Genomic DNA, 17069 nt, shown 5'->3' with positions numbered 1-17069 from the left:
GAGTTTATTCAACCGCTCCTCATAGCTAATGCCCTCCATACCAGGCAACACCTTGGTAAATCTCTTCTGCACCCTCTCTAAAGCCTCCACATCCTTCTGGTAGTGTGGCGACCAGAATTGAACACTACTCCAAGTGTGGCCTAACTAAGGTTCTATACAGCTGCAACATGACTTGCCAATTCTTATACTCAATGCCCCGGCCAATGAAGGCAAGCATGCCGTCTGCCTTCTTGACTACCTTCTCCACCTGTGTTGCCCCTTTCAGTGATTGGTGTGCATGCACGCCCAGATCTCTCTGTCTGTCAATGCTCGCCAGAGTTCGACCATGTATTTTGTCAATCCTCCATGCATTGGTCCTTCCAAAGTGTGTTACCTCACACACTTGTCCAGATTAAACTACATCTGCCGTCTCTCTGCCCAAGACTCCAACCAGTTTGTTGGACATCCTGCTGTTTCCTATGACAATCCTCGTCACCATCCGCAACTCCCCCAATTTGTGTATCGTCTGCGAACGTACTAATTGAGAAAGACTGCACAGCAGGAGTTAGTGAAGTGTGCAGTGTGTTGACAGGGAAACAAGGGTGGGTCTTAGAATCATAGAATCCCAGACGGAGTCCATTCGGCCCATCCAGCCTGCATCGATCCTGCGAAAGAGCAGCCTACCTCAGTCCACTCTCCCGCCCAATCTCCATAACCTTTTGAATTGATTGACCACCTCACCTGCACACATTTGAACACTAAAGGGAACTGAACACGGCCAATCCATCTGCGCATAAGAACATAAGAACTAGGAGCAGGAGTAGGCCATCTGGCCCCTCGAGCCTGCTCCGCCATTCAATGAGATCATGGCTGATCTTTTGTGGACTCAGCTCCACTTTCCGGCCCGAACACCATAACCCTTAATCCCTTTATTCTTCAAAAAACTATCTGTCTTTATCTTGAAAACATTTAATGAAGGAGCCTCTACTGCTTCACTGGGCAAGGAATTGCATAGATTCACAACCCTTTGGGTGAAGAAGTTCCTCCTAAACTCAGTCCTAAATCTACTTCCCCTTATTTTGAGGCTATGCCCCCTAGTTCTGCTTTCACCCGCCAGTGGAAACAACCTGCCCGCATCTATCCTATCTATTCCCTTCATAATTTTATATGTTTCTATAAGATTCCCCTTCATCCTTCTAAATTCCAACGAGTACAGTCCCAGTCTACTCAACCTCTCCTCGTAATCCAACCCCTTCAGCTCTGGGATTAACCTAGTGAATCTCCTCTGCACACCCTCCAGCGCCAGTACGTCCTTTCTCAGGTAAGGAGACCAAAGCTGAACACAATACTCCAGGTGTGGCCTCACTAACACCTTATACAAGTTGCAAGCATAATCTCCCTAGTCTTAAACTCCATCCCTCTAGCAATGAAGGACAAAATTCCATTTGCCTTCTTAATCACCTGCTGCACCTGTAAACCAACCTTCTGTGACGCATGCACTAGCACACCCAGGTCTCTCTGCACAGCACCATGCTTTAATATTTGATTGTTTAAATAATAATCCTGTTTGCTGTTATTGCTACAAAAATGGATAACCTCACATTTGTCAACATTGTATTCCATCTGCCAGACATCTTTGGGCTGTGGGAGGAAACCAGAGCACCCGGAGGAAACCCACGCAGACGCGGGGAGAAAGTGAAAACCCCACACAGACAGTGACCCGAGGCCAGAATCGAACCTGTAATAATTCCAGATATATTGCATTCTAGGTATTTGGTGTAGTAAGGGTTAAAACCCTGGGGTGGTGTGTGTTTGACTGCTGTGGTCATGTTTTTTTTTCGAAATGCAAACTCCCAAATTATTTTTTTTCCTAATTAAGGGGCAAATTAGCGGGGCCAGTCCACCTACCCTGCACATCTTTGGGCTGTGGGAGTGTGATTCAGTCATGTTTTTACAGATTCAATGATTGTGAGTCAGGGGTGTAATTAAGGCAGCGTACAAAGCTTTGGCTAATGCAGTTTTCTTTGGATTAAGGGGAGGGGTCCCTGTGAAATTTGGAAGGGTTTGATTATAAGATGAGCTGACGCAGCGCCTGAAGAAACAAATCCAGAATTTCTGCTTAGTTCTGGCAGGGGTCAGATCTATTCTTTACAGCAGGGTCACAAGTTCTCTGATTCTCAAAGAACATCGCTGGACAGAAGAGATGAGGCATTGCCAGACTGTGTGCCGGTGCAGTTCAGCAGGTCAGGGGGTGGGTTAAGGTTAACGTGCAGGTTCAGTCGGCAGTTAGGAAGGCAAATGTAATGTTAGCATTCATGTCGAGAGGGCTAGAATACAAGAGCAGGGATGTACTTCTGAGGCTGTATAAGGCTCTGGTCAGACCCCATTTGGAGTATTGTGAGCAGTTTTTGGCCCCGTATCTAAGGAAGGACGTGCTGGGGCCTTGGAGAGGGTCCAGAGGGAGGTACACAAGAACGATCCCTGGAATGAAGAGCTTGTCGTATGAGGAACAGTTGAGGACTCTAGCTCTGTACTCGTTGGAGTTTAGAAGGATGAGGGGGGGATCTTATTAAAACTTACAGGATATTGCGAGGCCTGGATAGAGTGGACGTGGAGAGGATGTTTCCACTTGTAGGAAAAACTAGAAGCAGAGGATTCACCATCCCAGACTGAAGGGACGATCCTTTAAAACAGAGATGAGGAGGGACTTTCTTCAGCCAGAGGGTGGGTGAATCTGTGGAACTCTTTGCCGCAGAAGGCTGTGGAGGCCAAATCACTGAGTGTCTTTAAGACAGAGATGGATAGGTTCTTGATTAATCAGGGGAGAAGGCAGGAGAATGGGGGGTGTGAAAAATATCAGCCATGATTGAATGGCGGAGCAGGCTCGATGGGCCGAGTGGCCTAATTCTGCTCCTATGTCTTATGGTCCCTTCGCGAGTTTGGACATGGGGCGGGGATAGGAGGCGAGGTCAGCAGAGATTTGACTGAGTTGGTGTCTATGGAGCGTAGAACGTTGGAGTGCAGATAGGAGTGCCTTTCGAATTGTCGAGTCTGGGCGAGGGATTCGGCAGCCGATCAGTTGAGATGGGTTGATGTTTTGGGGGTGGAAACAGGCGGGTATTGGAAGATAAGGTGGGAGGCTCGTCTCGAGGGGTGGGGTGGATGTGACATCGAGGTTACGAACAGACTGGTTAATCTCAGACAAATGCCGGAGAGAGGGAAGGTGTCGGTAACTCTGTGCGAAGATCCAGGTCCAGACAAGAACTCAAAAAATATATTTTTTTAATTTGTGAAGCTGAGGGAGTGACCAATAGGAATCCTTCATATGAAAAAAAACTTTATTTTAACACAGGGTCAAATACATTAACATCACAGAAAATAACTTTACAATTAACGGTTAAACAATTCATAAAATAAATTTTACTACTAACTTATCCCTTCTTTATCCCCAATTAAGCAAATTCCATCACAGGTCAAAAGCCACTTCGAAATAAAGTTAGCAAACGCAGGGTTACTTGCTCTGTACTTTTTTGAGATTTCTGGGAAATAATATTTGGGGGAAGTGGGAGGGACTCTTTCAGGAACAGCCTGGAGATATTTCTGGCTTTGTCTGGCAGCATTTGGCGAGAACGGCTGCTCAACATAAAAACTCCGAGCCGATTAACGCAAAACTACAGGCAGACTTGGCTCCTCCCATTAATTATATCATCTTTATCCCATGCAGATCTCATGGCCTGCTTACCTAAATCTAAACACAAGGGGTGTTTAGAGCAGCGCGTTTCTCAGCCGCACGCCATTCGCTGGCAGCAGGATGTCTTCTTCCCGCCGGTTATCAATAGGATTCCCCGCTGCGTTGCCGGTGGGAAAGTTGAATCGCAACCACCGGAGATTTTGTGCCAATGTCTCAAATTATCTTCTCTCTGGGAAATCCCCAGCGGTCATTGCAGGGTTCCAGAAACAGATGGATGGTTAGAATGAAGGATGATCTCACTTTTACGACACCTTAGTTGCACTTTTTTTGCAGCCACAAAGAGGGCGATTCTCCAAAATGGAGCCCAAGTGTTTGCGCGTCACGAAGGCCATTGCGTTTCACGGCGACGGGATACAGGCACGGGGACGACCCATTCTGGCCCCCCAAATGGGCGCCGTGCCAACCTGCGCATGCGCAGTTGGGCCGTGCCGATCTGCGCATGCGCGGGGGGACTTCTTCAGCGCGCCGGCGCCCGACTCAACATGGCGTCGGTGTTCAGGGGTTGACCGCGCAAGAAAGTAGGCCCTTGGGGGGGGAGGGGAGAGAGGCCGGCCTGCCGATCGCTGGACCCCGATTGCGGGCCAGACCCCATCGGAGGCCCCGCCCCGGTGAAGGATCGCTTTCCCCCGCCCCCGAACCGTCCCGCAGAGTTCCCGCCGGCAGCGAACAGGGGTGAACGGCGCCGGCGGCACTCTGCCGTGGCCGCTCGGCCCATCCGGGCTCGGAGAACCGGGCCCGGGTTGCCCCGATTATTTGCGGCCACGGCGATTTCGGACACTGTGACGTCACCAACCAGCCAATGGTATGCAAGGTCCTGCGAGCTTTCAGAGGCGGTCTCGGGAGCTAGGAGACCAGGATAACCACTGGCCTCACGCTGTGATGATGGGGTGGGGGTGGGTTAATAAAACCGGGAGACTAAAGGCCTCAACTTTAAACTGACCCTGCATATTGTAATGCTGTTCTGAAAGATGTTAATCTGGTTCACACTCGGCGAGTCCGTCAACCACCACAGGCTGCGAGCTTCGCGCACCGTCCAACGTCTGGTGTGAGCCCTGTTTAGTGACTGTCCCGATATTTCCCCAATATAGTGGGACGCATGGCGGGCACAACACCACCAGAGAATCTCCCCCAAAGTGTCCGGGGCAGGTCAGTCAGGAAAGATGGCAGGACGAGCGGCTTATTGATCAGGGAGAGTGATACATCCACCCTGTCAAGTTCACTCAGGGCCTCGTATGTTTCCACAGGATCTCCGGCGATGTTTCTCGACCCCACTGGAAGGCTGTACTCTGCCCAGTAACAGGGAGCAGTTAGACCCTGTCCCAGTGGGATGGTTCTCAGAGATCTGGTGGTTTCAGTTTGAACCCCGACGCAGAAAGACAAGGGCGTGTTTTTCACTCTCTCTCTCTGTCTCTCATTCTGTCTCTCTCTTTCTGTCTCTCTCCCTCTCTGTCCCTCTCTCTTCTCTCTCTGTCTGTCATTCTGTCTCTCTCTGTCTCTCTCTCTCTCTTTCTCCCTCTCTCTCTGTCTCTCTCTATCACTCTGTCTGTCTCTCCGTCTCTCTCTCTCTCTCTCTCTGTCTCTCTCTCTCTCTGTCTGTCTCTCTCTGTCTCTCTCTATGTCCCTCTCTCTCACTCTCTCTCATTCTCTCTCTCTCTCTGTCTCTCTCTGTCTCTCTGTCCCTCTCTCATTCTGTCTCTCTCTATATATATCTCTCTCTCTGTATCCCTCCTTTCTCTCTCTCTCTCTATGTCTGTCTGTCTCTCTCTCTGTCTTTCTCTCCCTCTCTCTCTGTCTCTCTCTCTGTCTCATTCTGTCTCTCTCTCTTTTCTGTCCCTCTCTCTCTGTCTCTCTCTCTCATTCTGTCTCTCTCTGCCTGTCTCTCTCTCTGTCCCTCTCTCATCTCTGTCTCTCTCTATATATATCTCTCTCTCTCTGTATCTCTCCTCTCTCTCTATCTCTGTCTCTCTCTCTCTCTGTTCTCTCTCTCTCTCTCTCTCTCTGTCTCTCTCTCTGTCCTTCTCTCTCTCTCTCTCTGTCTCTCCCTCTCTGTGTCTTTCTCTCCCTCTCTCTGTCTCTCTCTCTCTGTCTCCCTCCAGAAACACTGTAAGCTCTGAGGCCTGAATGAAGCTGCAGTACAATCTCAAACATAGAACATACAGTGCAGAAGGAGGCCATTCGGCCCATTGAGTCTGCACCAACCCACTTAAGCCCTCACTTCCACCCTATCCCCGTAACCCAATAACCCCACCAACCTTTTTTTGGTCACTAAGGGCAATTCATCATGGCCAATCCACCTAGGTTGACGAGGAGCAGGATACTGGAAACAAAGACTCAAGGGAAACCAAGTGCGGGGCGGCACAGTGGGTAGCACCTTCATCCAACAGGTTCCATTGGTTTAGCTCACTGCGCTAAATCACTGGCTTTTAAAGCAGACCCAGCAGGCCAGCAACACGGTTCGATCCCCGTACCAGCCTCCCCGGACAGGCGCCATCGTAACTTCATTGATGCCTACTCTGTGACAATAAGCCATTTTCATTTTCATTTCATTTTTCATTGGAGGAGCGTGTACGAGGGCCAAAGGGACCCAAAACCATTTCGTCCATTTTTGTCAGCAGCAAACAAGGTAAGAGAGAATGGTGGGTCGCGAAGTTTTGGCCGGCGTGGGTCGCGAAGGTCGGCCGGCGTGGGTCGCGAACGTCGACCGGGGTGGGTCGCGAAGCTCGGCCGGCGTGGGTCGCGAAGGTCGGCCGGCGTGGGTCGCGAAAGGTTGGCCGGTTGGTAAAAATAGGACCCCGGAAAAAAAGTTTGAAGAACACTGCCCTGAGAGACTTGAGGCCCTCATCCCTGGAACTATTCTTTACCACACTCTATCTCTCTATCTCTCTCTTTTGTGGACTCAGCTCCACTTTCCGGCCCGAACATCATAACCCTTAATCCCTTTATTCTTCAAAAAACTATCTGTCTTTATCTTAAAAACATTTAATGAAGGAGCCTCTACTGCTTCACTGGGCAAGGAATTCCAGAGATTCACAACCCTTTGGGTGATGAAGTTCCTCCTAAACTCAGTCCTAAATCTACTTCCCCTTATTTTGAGGCTATGCCCTCTAGTTCTGCTTTCACCCGCCAGTGGAAACAACCTGCCCGCGTCTATCCTATCTGTTCCCTTCATAATTTCATGTTTCTATAAGATCCCCCCGCATCCGTCTAAATTCCGAGTACAATCCCAGTCTACTCAACCTCTCCTCGTAATCCAACTCACTCAAACTCTGGGATTAACCTAGTGAATCTCCTCTGCACACCCTCCAGCGCCAGTACGTCCTTTCTCAGGTAAGGAGACCAAAACTGAACACAATACTTCAGGTGTGGCCTCACTAACACCTTATACAATTGCAGCATAACCTCCCTAGTCTTAAACTCCATCCCTCCAGCAATGAAGGACAAAATGCCATTCGCCTTCTTAATCACCTGCTGCACCTGTAAACCAACTTTTTGCGACTCATGCACTAGCACACCCAAGTCTCTCTGCACAGCAGCATGTTTTAATATTTTATCATTTAAATATTAATCCCTTTTGCTGTTATTCCTACCAAAATGGTAACCTCACATTTGTCAACATTGTATTCCATCTGCCAGACCCTAGCCCATTCACTTAACCTATCCAAATCCCTCTGCAGTCTTCCAGTCCCCTCTAAATGTTTTGCTTTACGACTCATCTTCGCGTCGTCTGCAAACTTAGACATATTGCACTTGGTCCCCAACGCCAAATCATCGAGACAGAGAGTAAGAAACAGGAGAGAGAGACAGAGAGAGAGAGAGACAGAGAGAGAGAGAGAGAGAGAGAGAGAGTGAGGCAGAGAGAGAGAGAGAGAGAGACAGAGAGAGAGAGAGAGAGAGAGACAGAGAGAGACAGACACAGGGAGAGAGGCAGAGAGAGACAGAGAGAGACAGACAGAGAGAGAGAGAGACAGAGAGAGAGAGAGAGAAACAGGGAGAGACAGTGAGAGAGAAACGGGGAGATGAAGAGAGACGGGGAGAGAGAGAGAGAGAGGGAGAAAGAGAGAGAGAGACAGAGAGAGACAGAATGAGAGGCAGAGAGAAAGAGAAAGAGAGAGAGAGAGAGGGGGAGAGAGAGACAGAGAGAGAGAGAGACAGAGAGAGAGAGACCGACAGAGAGAGAGACAGAGAGAGAGAGAGAGAGGCAGACAAAGAGAGACAGGGAGGGAGAGAAACAGAGACAGAGATAGAGAGAGAGAGAGAGACAGAGAGAGAGAGAGACAGACAGAGAGAGAGAGAGAGAGAGAGACAGACAGACAGAGAGAGAGAGAGACAGAGAGAGAGAGACAGAGAGAGACCGACAGAGAGAGAGAGACAGAGAGAGAGAGAGGCAGACAAAGAGAGACAGGAAGGGAGAGAAACAGAGACAGAGATAGCGTGAAAAAAAAATGAAAACCGCTTATTGTCACGAGCAGGCTTCAAATGCAGTTACTGTGAAAAACCCCTAGTCGGCACATTCCGGCGCCTGTTCGGTGAGGCTGGTACGGGAATTGAACCGTGCTGCTGGCCTGCCTTGGTCTGCTTTCAAAGCCAACGATTTAGCCCTCTGCTAAACAGAGGGAGAAACACACGCCCTTGCCTTTCTGCGTCCGGGTTCAAACTGAAACCACCAGGTCTCTGAGAACATCCCACTGGGACAGGGTCTAATTGCTACCTGTTACTGGGCAGAGTACAGCCGTTTCTGGACTCAGGGTAGTGAACTTGATGATTGGCCATGGTCATAATGAATGGCGGAACAGGCTCGAAGGGCTGAATGGCCTCCCTTGGCGTCTTTTATCTACGTTTCTATGTAAATATGGCTGCAGCATCACACTCACACACACTGTAAACCAGGTTTTGAACCCTTATTGTACCAAACACAAATATTGCAATGTCTCAGTAAATTATGGCTAATTTTCAGATTTTCATTAAGGTTCCACATGAGAGATTTGTGATCTAGCAAAAGTGCATGTAAACAAAAAGAATGGGGCGGTTCTGACGTTTCCTTGGGGGGAAATGGTGACCCCAGGCGCTAGGCAAATGCAATTCAATGATGTCCTTGCTCTGCCTGGGTCCTTCTTCCCTCTGCGCATGCTCGGAATTCCCCTCCCCCCCAACCAGGGAACCGAGTGACTGACACTGCGCCTGCGCGCGCCACCTTCACTGCCCGGCCCACGCGCATGCGCCATCTTGGCCCCGCCCCTTCCAACCACCGAGCGTCACGTTTCCCAGCCCCTCCGGCTGCCGCGCCCTCCGTTTGGTTGGAGGACCTGGGCCGGTCCTCCCCGTTTCCCGATTTGTGATTGGGCGGCCGCTGCGTGACGGCACAATCAGCCCTGCCCGCCCCCTCCAGCTGCCGGACCCTCCAATTGGTTAGAGGACCGTCACGGGTCCACCCATTTTCCGCATTGTAATTGGTCAACCGCTGTGTGACGGCAGCAAATGCCCCGCCCCCTCCGGCTCCAATTGGTTGGAGGAACTGGGCCGGTCCTCCCCGCTTTCTGATTGGGCGGCCGCTGTGTGATGGCACAATGGGCGGGCGGTGACCCGCCCCTTCCGGCTGCCGCGCCCCCCGATTGGTTGGAGGACCTGAGCCGGTCATCCTCCGCTTCCCGCTTTGTGATTGGGCGGCCGCTGTGTGACGGCACAATGGGCGGGCGATGTCCCGCCCCCTCCGGCTGCCCCGCCCCGCGATTGGTTGGAGGACCGGCCACCTCTCGGTCCTCCCGGCGCGTCCATTGGTCGGGCCGCCCGTCAATCAATCGCGGCGCGCCGGCCACGCCCGCGGTGATCACGTGCTCCGCTCGGCCTCGGCGTCGCCTCGTCGGCGCAGCTCGGAATCTTTCAATTTCCAGCTGCCCATTGATCCGGATCGACCAGGGCCCGCAAACCAGAGGCTTTCCCGCCCCCCCCTCCCGGGCACACACTTTCTGACGACCCTTCGGCCCCTCGAGCGGCGACGCGGCCATCCGCACCCAGCAAAGGAATGAACTGCGCAGGCGAGGTGCCGGATGGGACGGTCTGAGCATGCGCACGTGGCCGGCCCGGGGCGGACTGAGCATGCGCGACGCCCGGCGGCTGTGGAAGCGACTGAGCATGCGCGATGCCCCGACTGGCCTTGAAGCGACTGTGGGCGATTTGCATATTTAAAGGGGCAGTGGCCCTGGTTTGGGCGAAACTGGTTTTGACGCAGGGCCAGGCGTGAGAGGCGATGTCGGCGTGCCCAGTGATCCTGGTCACCCTTTCGGTCATCACCCAGGGGAGCCCGTTTTGGCGGTGGCGAGGGAACCGTGGCCGGGTAGCCGGACGAGGCCCCACCCGGCCGACCTGCCCGATTGACAGCATGCAAGGGCAGAGCAGCGTCCATCGGGCGGAGGGCCCACGCGTGTGCCCGGCCGGCAGCCAGGGGTTCGAAGGAGAGTCCGGGCCGGGGCGCCACCGCTGTCGACGGGCGCAGAACGAGAGGCCGTGCAAATGTGGGGACTGCGGCAAGGCCTTCCGCTACCCCTCGGAGCTGGACACACACCGCCGCGTGCACACCGGGGAGAGGCCGTTCACCTGCCACGCCTGCGGCAAGAGCTTCACCCGATCGTCCCCGCTTCTCCGGCACCAGCGGCTCCACACCGGGGAGAGGCCGCTCGCCTGCTCGGCCTGCCGGAAGGGATCGAACCAGCCGTGCCACCTGCTCCTGCACCGCCGGCTCCACACCGGAGAGAGGCCGTTCCGCTGCCCCGACTGTGCCCAGGGATTCGCCCGCTCCTCCGACCTGCTGAGGCACCAACGCGTCCACACGGGGGAGAGGCCGTTCCGCTGCTCCCAGTGCGGCAGGCGGTTTAACCAACTGGCCCACCTGGCCAGGCACGAGCAGCGCCACTCCGGCGGCAGGCCCCTCCGATCCGCGGGTCGCGCCCAGAGACCGGGGAAACGTCCGCGGGCTCGCGCCGGAGACAGGCCCTTCCCCTGCTCCCAGTGCGGGAAGAGATTCGCCGAATCGTCCAGCCTGCTCCGGCACCGCCGCGTCCACACGGGGGAGCGGCCCTTCCCCTGCTCCCACTGCGGGAAGAGATTCGCCGAATCGTCCGGCCTGCTCCGGCACGGCCGCGTCCACACGGGGGAGCGTCCCTTCCATTGCCCCCAGTGCGGGAAGGCGTTCAGTCAGTCATCCCACCTGCTGACCCACCAGCGGCTCCACACGGGGGAGAGGCCACTCCCTTGCCGCCCGAGCTCGCCCTCACCGCGGGGCCCCGTCGCCGAGCGGACGTTCCGCTGCTCCGACTGCGCGAAGGGATTCTCCCGGGCCTCCGACCTGCTCCGGCACCGCCGCGTCCACACGGGCGAGCGGCCCTTCCCCTGCTCGCTCTGCGGGAGGCGCTTTAAGCAGAAGTCGCACCTGCGCACCCACGGGCGGCGTCACGCCGACGTGACGAGCTTCCAAATCGCCGACTGGGAGGCGTTGTTGCAAAGCGCTCAGGCGCCAGAGAGGCCGCCGGACGTCCGGGCCGGCGGGAAGTCCGTGCCCACGTCCCGCCGTTCGGCGCGCCGGCGGGTTGCCGCTGGCGGCCGGCGGTTCCCCTGCCCGGAGTGCGGGAAGGCCTTTACCCGTTCGTCTAACCTCACCAGGCACCTGCGCGTCCACAGTGGGGAGAGGCCCTTTCCGTGCCCCCTGTGCGGGAAGCGATTCACTCAGCGGGCCCACCTCTGGGGACACCAGCGGGTCCACACTGGGAAGAGGCCCTTCCCTCGCTCCTCCTGTGGCAAACGGTTCAATCGAGCCTCCATCCTCGTGAGGCACCAGCGAGTTCACACCTAGCCCAAGAAGAATGGCAGCGTCAATGAATCTGATTGAAAAGTTCCCAAAGGACAAAGGTGCGGGAATCTGTTTGACTTCCATAAAACAATAGAGCTCCCTCCCCACTCGCTGAACTGTCGAGTTGACCTGAAGATCGGGTGATCACCCCATCCGCTGATGTTGTAGCAAAACCGGATAACCATCACCAAAACCGGGTAACCATCACCAAAACCAGATAACCATCACCAAATCCAGCTAACCAACACCAAATCCAGCTAACCATCCCCAAAACAGGGCAGCACGGTAGCATTGTGGATAGCACAATCGCTTCACAGCTCCAGGGTCCCAGGTTCAATTCCAGCTTGGGTCACTGTCTGTGCGGAGTCTGCACATCCTCCCCGTGTGTGCGTGGGTTTCCTCCGGGTGCTCCGGTTTCCTCCCACAGTCCAAAGATGTGCAGGTTAGGTGGATTGGCTATGATAAATTGCCCTTAGTATCCAGAATTGCCCTTAGTGTTGGGTGGGGTTACTGGGTTATGGGGATAAGGTGGGGATGTGGACCTTGGGTAGGATGCTCTTTCCAGGAGCCGGTGCAGACTTGATGGACCAAATGGCCTCCTTCTGCACTGTAAATTCTATGAAACTATCCAGCGGAAAGCATGCTCGATGAACAGGGAAACGTTTCTCCGAGTGACCCCCAGCACCCTCAAAAGGGAGGTGAACCGTCCCATGAGCAGAGCGGGGTTCTGATGGGAGAAGCTGGGGACAGTTCTGACGCGCAGCCAGAGGAACGCAGCCTCGGGGGACGGGAATGAGCAGCGGTCCCTTCCGCCTGATGGTTTCCTTGCAAACAAGGAGCGGGAAGGCGCCCGGGGTGAACAAGGAGCGGCGGCTGAGAGAAAACGGAGACTCGGGCCCTCGAAACCCTGACATCACGCGGCGAACAATTTTTACGGTTGCGCTGAAATCGTTGGAACCCTCCAGCCCTGCCTGCCGTCTTAACGTGCAGCTTGAGGTGTGTTCGACTAATTTGACTGTTGATTCACGTGAACCTTGTGTTTATTCTGGATGCTTAAGAGTATAAGATAGTATTGACTGTTCCTGTTGCTGACTCTTGTTCAGTAAAAGTTTTTCTATGGGTTTTCAAACCATGAAACGAGTTGCTTTATTCTCTTAGGAAGTACCTGAGATTTCAAATTAAGCAGTTACTGGTTCCTAAGTAGAACCGGGGGGGCGGGGGGGGGGGCGGTCCCTGTTTAAAAATAAGGGGCGTTGCCCGTTTAAAACGGAGATGAGAGATTTTTTTTTCTCTCGGGGGGGGCGGGGGGGGCGGTCCCTGTTTAAAAATAAGGGGCGTTGCCCGTTTAAAACGGAGATGAGAGATTTTTTTTTCTCGCGGGGGGGGGGTGGGGTGAGTCTCTGGAACTCGCTTCCTCTGACGCGCATATTTTTACGGCAGAGTTTGGTTATGATGAGGGGGGGGTGAACTGACTGCTTCAATCCCTGGCTCCTCTCCCGTTAACTACATCATTTTACTCAGCTGAACACAATGTCTCCAACTATTGACTCAGCAGGGGACCCTCTTGATATAAATTCCGTCAGCCCAAACTTTTACGATGCCTTAATTGCACCTCTGGCTCCCCAAAAAAAGCCCGTCTGCCTTTCAGAGCAGGATTTAAAAAACACTACCTAACCCTAACCCCCCCCCCCCCCCCCCCCCGGCAACAGTGCGGAGGTGGGGGGGGTGTGCTCTCGCATACATTCGCACTTGTCGGCAGTGAGAACCACTGTGAGAGTGTCACAACTCACCCCCCCCCCCACTCCTGACGCCATGGAGAACCCCATACCCTGCCCACCCTGTTCTTCCACCTTCTACTCCTGCAACCCCGCCTTCCCCGCGGGGCAGTGGCTTGGGAGCTGTTCTGCCTCCTGAGATGGGCACTGGGGATAATCCTCAACCCCCCCCCCCCCCCCCCCCGTATCCTTCCCACCCCGCAGTGACTCCGGCTACCTCCTCCAGCTCAGAAACACTGAATCAGGACTTCTCACCCGGTCTGCAGCCCCCAGTTCCCCAGAGCACGGGGGAAACAACCTGGAGTTCCCACGTGGCGCAGGGTACGCATCTTTGTCCTGAAAGATTCATGGATTTACACCCAATTTATCAACTCAAATAAAGTACGAGAAAAACTCAGCAGATCAGGCACCACCTGTGGCGAGGGATATAAATTAAATGTTCAAAGCAGAAATTGATAAGATTTCTGATGAACAATAGGATAAAGGGCTATGGGGATAGTGTTGGTAAAAGTTATTGAAATATCCGATCAGCCATGATTGTATTGAGTGGCGGAGCAGGGATGATGGGCTGAATGGACTTCCGTTCCTACACAACTTCCTCGAGGCAACTCCACCGTTCAATAAAATCATTGCTGAACTAATTTTAACCTTGACTTCATATTCCTGGCTACATCACACCCCCCTTTTACCTCCTTTCTCATCAAGGATCTATCTACGGTGTTGAACATACCTAGACCCATACATACAAAACAGAAGCAGGATGAGGCCATTCTGTCTTTACTGCCTGCCGTACGTGCATGCGTACTTTCAGCGACTCATGCACGAGGACGCCCAGGTCTCGCTGAGTATCCGCCGCTCTGAATTTGTAACCATTAAAGATATAGAAAGACTCGACCACCTTTCGAGGAAGAGAGTTCCGAAGTCTCGCCGCTCTCAAGAGATAAACATTCTCCTCACCTCCGTTTTAAAGTTGACCCCCTCTCCCCCCCCCCCCCCCCCCCCCCCCCCCGCCCCCAGCTCTAGATTCTTCCACAAGAGGAAACATCCTCTCCACATCCACCCTTCGATACCCCCCTCAGGATCTTAACAGTTTCCATCGAGTCGTCTCTCATTAAACTCCAGCGGGCAGCACGGTAGCATAGTGGTTAGCACAAATGCTTCACAGCTCCAGGGTCCCAGGTTCGAATCCCAGCTTGGGTCACTGTCTGTGCGGAGTCTGCACGTCCTCCCCGTGTGTGTGCATGAGTTTCCTCCAGGTGCTCCGGTTTCCCCCCACAGTCCAAAGATTTGCAGGTTAGGTGGATTGGCCATGCTAAATTGCCCTTAGGGTCCAAATTGCCCTTAGTGTTGGTGGGGTCACTGGGTTATGGGGATAGGGTGGAGGTATGGGCTTGGGTAGGGTGCTCTTTCCAAGGGCCGGTGCAGACTCGATGGGCCGAATGGCCTCCTTCTGCACTGTAAATTCTATGAAATCTATGACGCAAACTAACCTCTCTCCAACCTTTCCTCATCAGACACTCCGCCCATTCCTGGTGTTAGTCCATTAAACGTCCTCTGAATGGCTTCTAACACGTTGCCATCTTTCCTTGAATAAGAAGAGCAATACACTACCCAGTACCCCAGCTAAGGTCTCACCAATGTCCTGGATAACTGAACCATAACCGCCCGAACGTTTGCATTCAATGCCCCCTCACAATAAACAAAAAAACAAACGGAGAACGTGGCCTGCCGTGGAGCCCGGATAGGTGAGGTCCTGTTCCTCTAGCGTAAAGGCCGAGGGCAAAGATGTCGGCATCAGAGCCAGGTGGCCATTGGAGACGGTAAGGCTACCAGCAACTCGGAGGTCACACTCATGCTAGCCCAGCGTCAGACTGGACAGGTCAAATGGCCTCTGCACTGTCGGCATACTATGGTTGCCTTGAATGCTACAGTCACTATAGCCAAATGTGCAAATGATACTGAAATAGGGCGCGATAGTAAGCGGCAATGAAGAAATGAGGAACAGGCGAGTGGCCAAAATGCGGCAGATGGAGTTTAACGTGGATACGAGTGAGGTTATCCATTTAGGCCGGAAAATTGGAACGGCAAATTTATGTGAATGGGGGTGCTGGGTAGCACAGTGGTTAGCACTGGGAGCCGGGTTCGATTCCGGGCTCGGGTCACCGTCTGTGCGGATTCTGCACGTTCTCCCCGAGTCTTCGTGGGTTTCCTCCGGGTGCTCCGGTTTCCTCCCACAAGTCCCGAAAGACGTGCTTGTCGGGTGAATTGGAAATCCTGAATTCTCCCCCTGTGCACCCGAACAGGCGCCGAAGTGTGGGGACTAGGGGCTTTTCACAGTGACTTCATTGCAGTGTTAATGTAAGCCGACTTGTGACAATAATAAAGATGATTATTAGTTGCCCTGTTCCACCTCCTGAAATGCGTCGCCTCACGCTTATCCGGGTTAAACTCCATTTGCCGCTTCTCTGCCCACCTGGGTGAACCAGCATGTTGAATTATGGCCTCTTATATAAATGCTTTCTACCTGGTCAGTGGCCATCCCCAGCTGTCACCTGGGGACACAGACTACCTGTGCTGCAGGTTAGTCCCGCCCCCCCCTTTGCTCCCATTGTTGGAGGACGGCATGGTCCTCCAGGTTGTCTCTCTCCCTATTGGTCGGTGCGCGCGTCAGTCACCGTCCCGTTGTGATGTCACAATGGGTGTGCCTCCCCGCCCGCTCAATTGATTGGAGGACCACAGGGGCTGTTCTCTCTCCCTATTGGTGGGGGCTCGCGTCAGTCACTGTCTTACCCCTCCCCTTGCGAGGTCACAATGGGCATGCCCCACGCCCGCACCTGTCCAGGCCCAACCGCCCCGCCCACTCCCGCAGCGCTGCCCCATTGGTTGGAGGACCGCACGATCCCTCCTGCCTTTCTCCCTCTCTATTGGTGGGGGCGCGCGTCAGTCAGGGCCAGACCCCGCCCCATGTGGACGTCACAATGTAAGGGGGCGGGGCACAGGCGGCAGCGCTCAGGCGACGGAGCATGCGCGGCGGTACATCTGCATATTTAAAGGGACGCCAACCCTTTTCGAAGGGTCAATTGACTGACCTTCCCTTCGCAGAGGGGGAAGGGGAGGGCGAAGCCGGCATGGCGGCCAGTCTGCGGCAGGGGGGGGGGGGGGGTTTCAGGGCTCGACAGGAGCAATAGATGTTTGAGCGAACAACAACTCGTACCTGACGGGAGGAGATCAGGTGGGCGACGGGAGTCCTCGGTGGAGAAAGGGAAATCGCCGGGACCTCTCGACGCCCCAGACGGGCAGAACGGCAGTCAGCGTTCGTGGCTTGGAGGGGGGGGGGGTGTCGGTGGGAGTTCCAGCGAGGCGGTTCTCTGCCTCCGCTCTTCCTTGGACGGGGTGCTGTAGGACGGCCACTTACAACAAGAAACATGGACGGTCACAAAGCATCATGGGAAATATGGCCAATGTAAGATTCAGGCAGCCACAGAGACTGAATGTATATTTGTGAGCAGAGAATCCAGACGGCATCGAAACCCCCAACCAATTAGCCTTTTATTGGCCCATCTCCATAAGATAAAGGACTGATACTCGAGCAACCGATACAATCCCAGACGACAATTTCGGCGATAATTCTCTGTACAAGGGAAGCATCAACAACAGGGTCAATGACCGTTTAGGAAACGCCCGTTATTGGCTCAGATCGAACACAGCGATCAAGAACTGCCCA

General features: G+C 53.9%; 1 protein-coding gene across 1 annotated transcript in view; it reads right to left on the bottom strand.

Moving 5' to 3' along the window:
* The window catches only part of LOC119960428 (RNA-binding protein 39-like), a 95880-nt gene extending 79944 nt beyond the window's left edge, over positions 1-15936 (bottom strand). The window contains exon 1 of the mRNA XM_038788148.1: positions 15870-15936. The gene's annotated coding sequence lies outside the window, so the exon portion shown is untranslated. The remainder of the gene's footprint in view (positions 1-15869) is intronic.
* Positions 15937-17069: the final 1133 nt, after the last annotated feature.

This window comes from Scyliorhinus canicula, unplaced genomic scaffold, assembly GCF_902713615.1.
Source record: "Scyliorhinus canicula unplaced genomic scaffold, sScyCan1.1, whole genome shotgun sequence".
Taxonomy (NCBI): Eukaryota; Metazoa; Chordata; class Chondrichthyes; order Carcharhiniformes; family Scyliorhinidae; genus Scyliorhinus; species Scyliorhinus canicula.
Note: the sequence above shows the minus strand (reverse complement) of the source record. Positions and strands in the feature narration are given on the sequence as shown.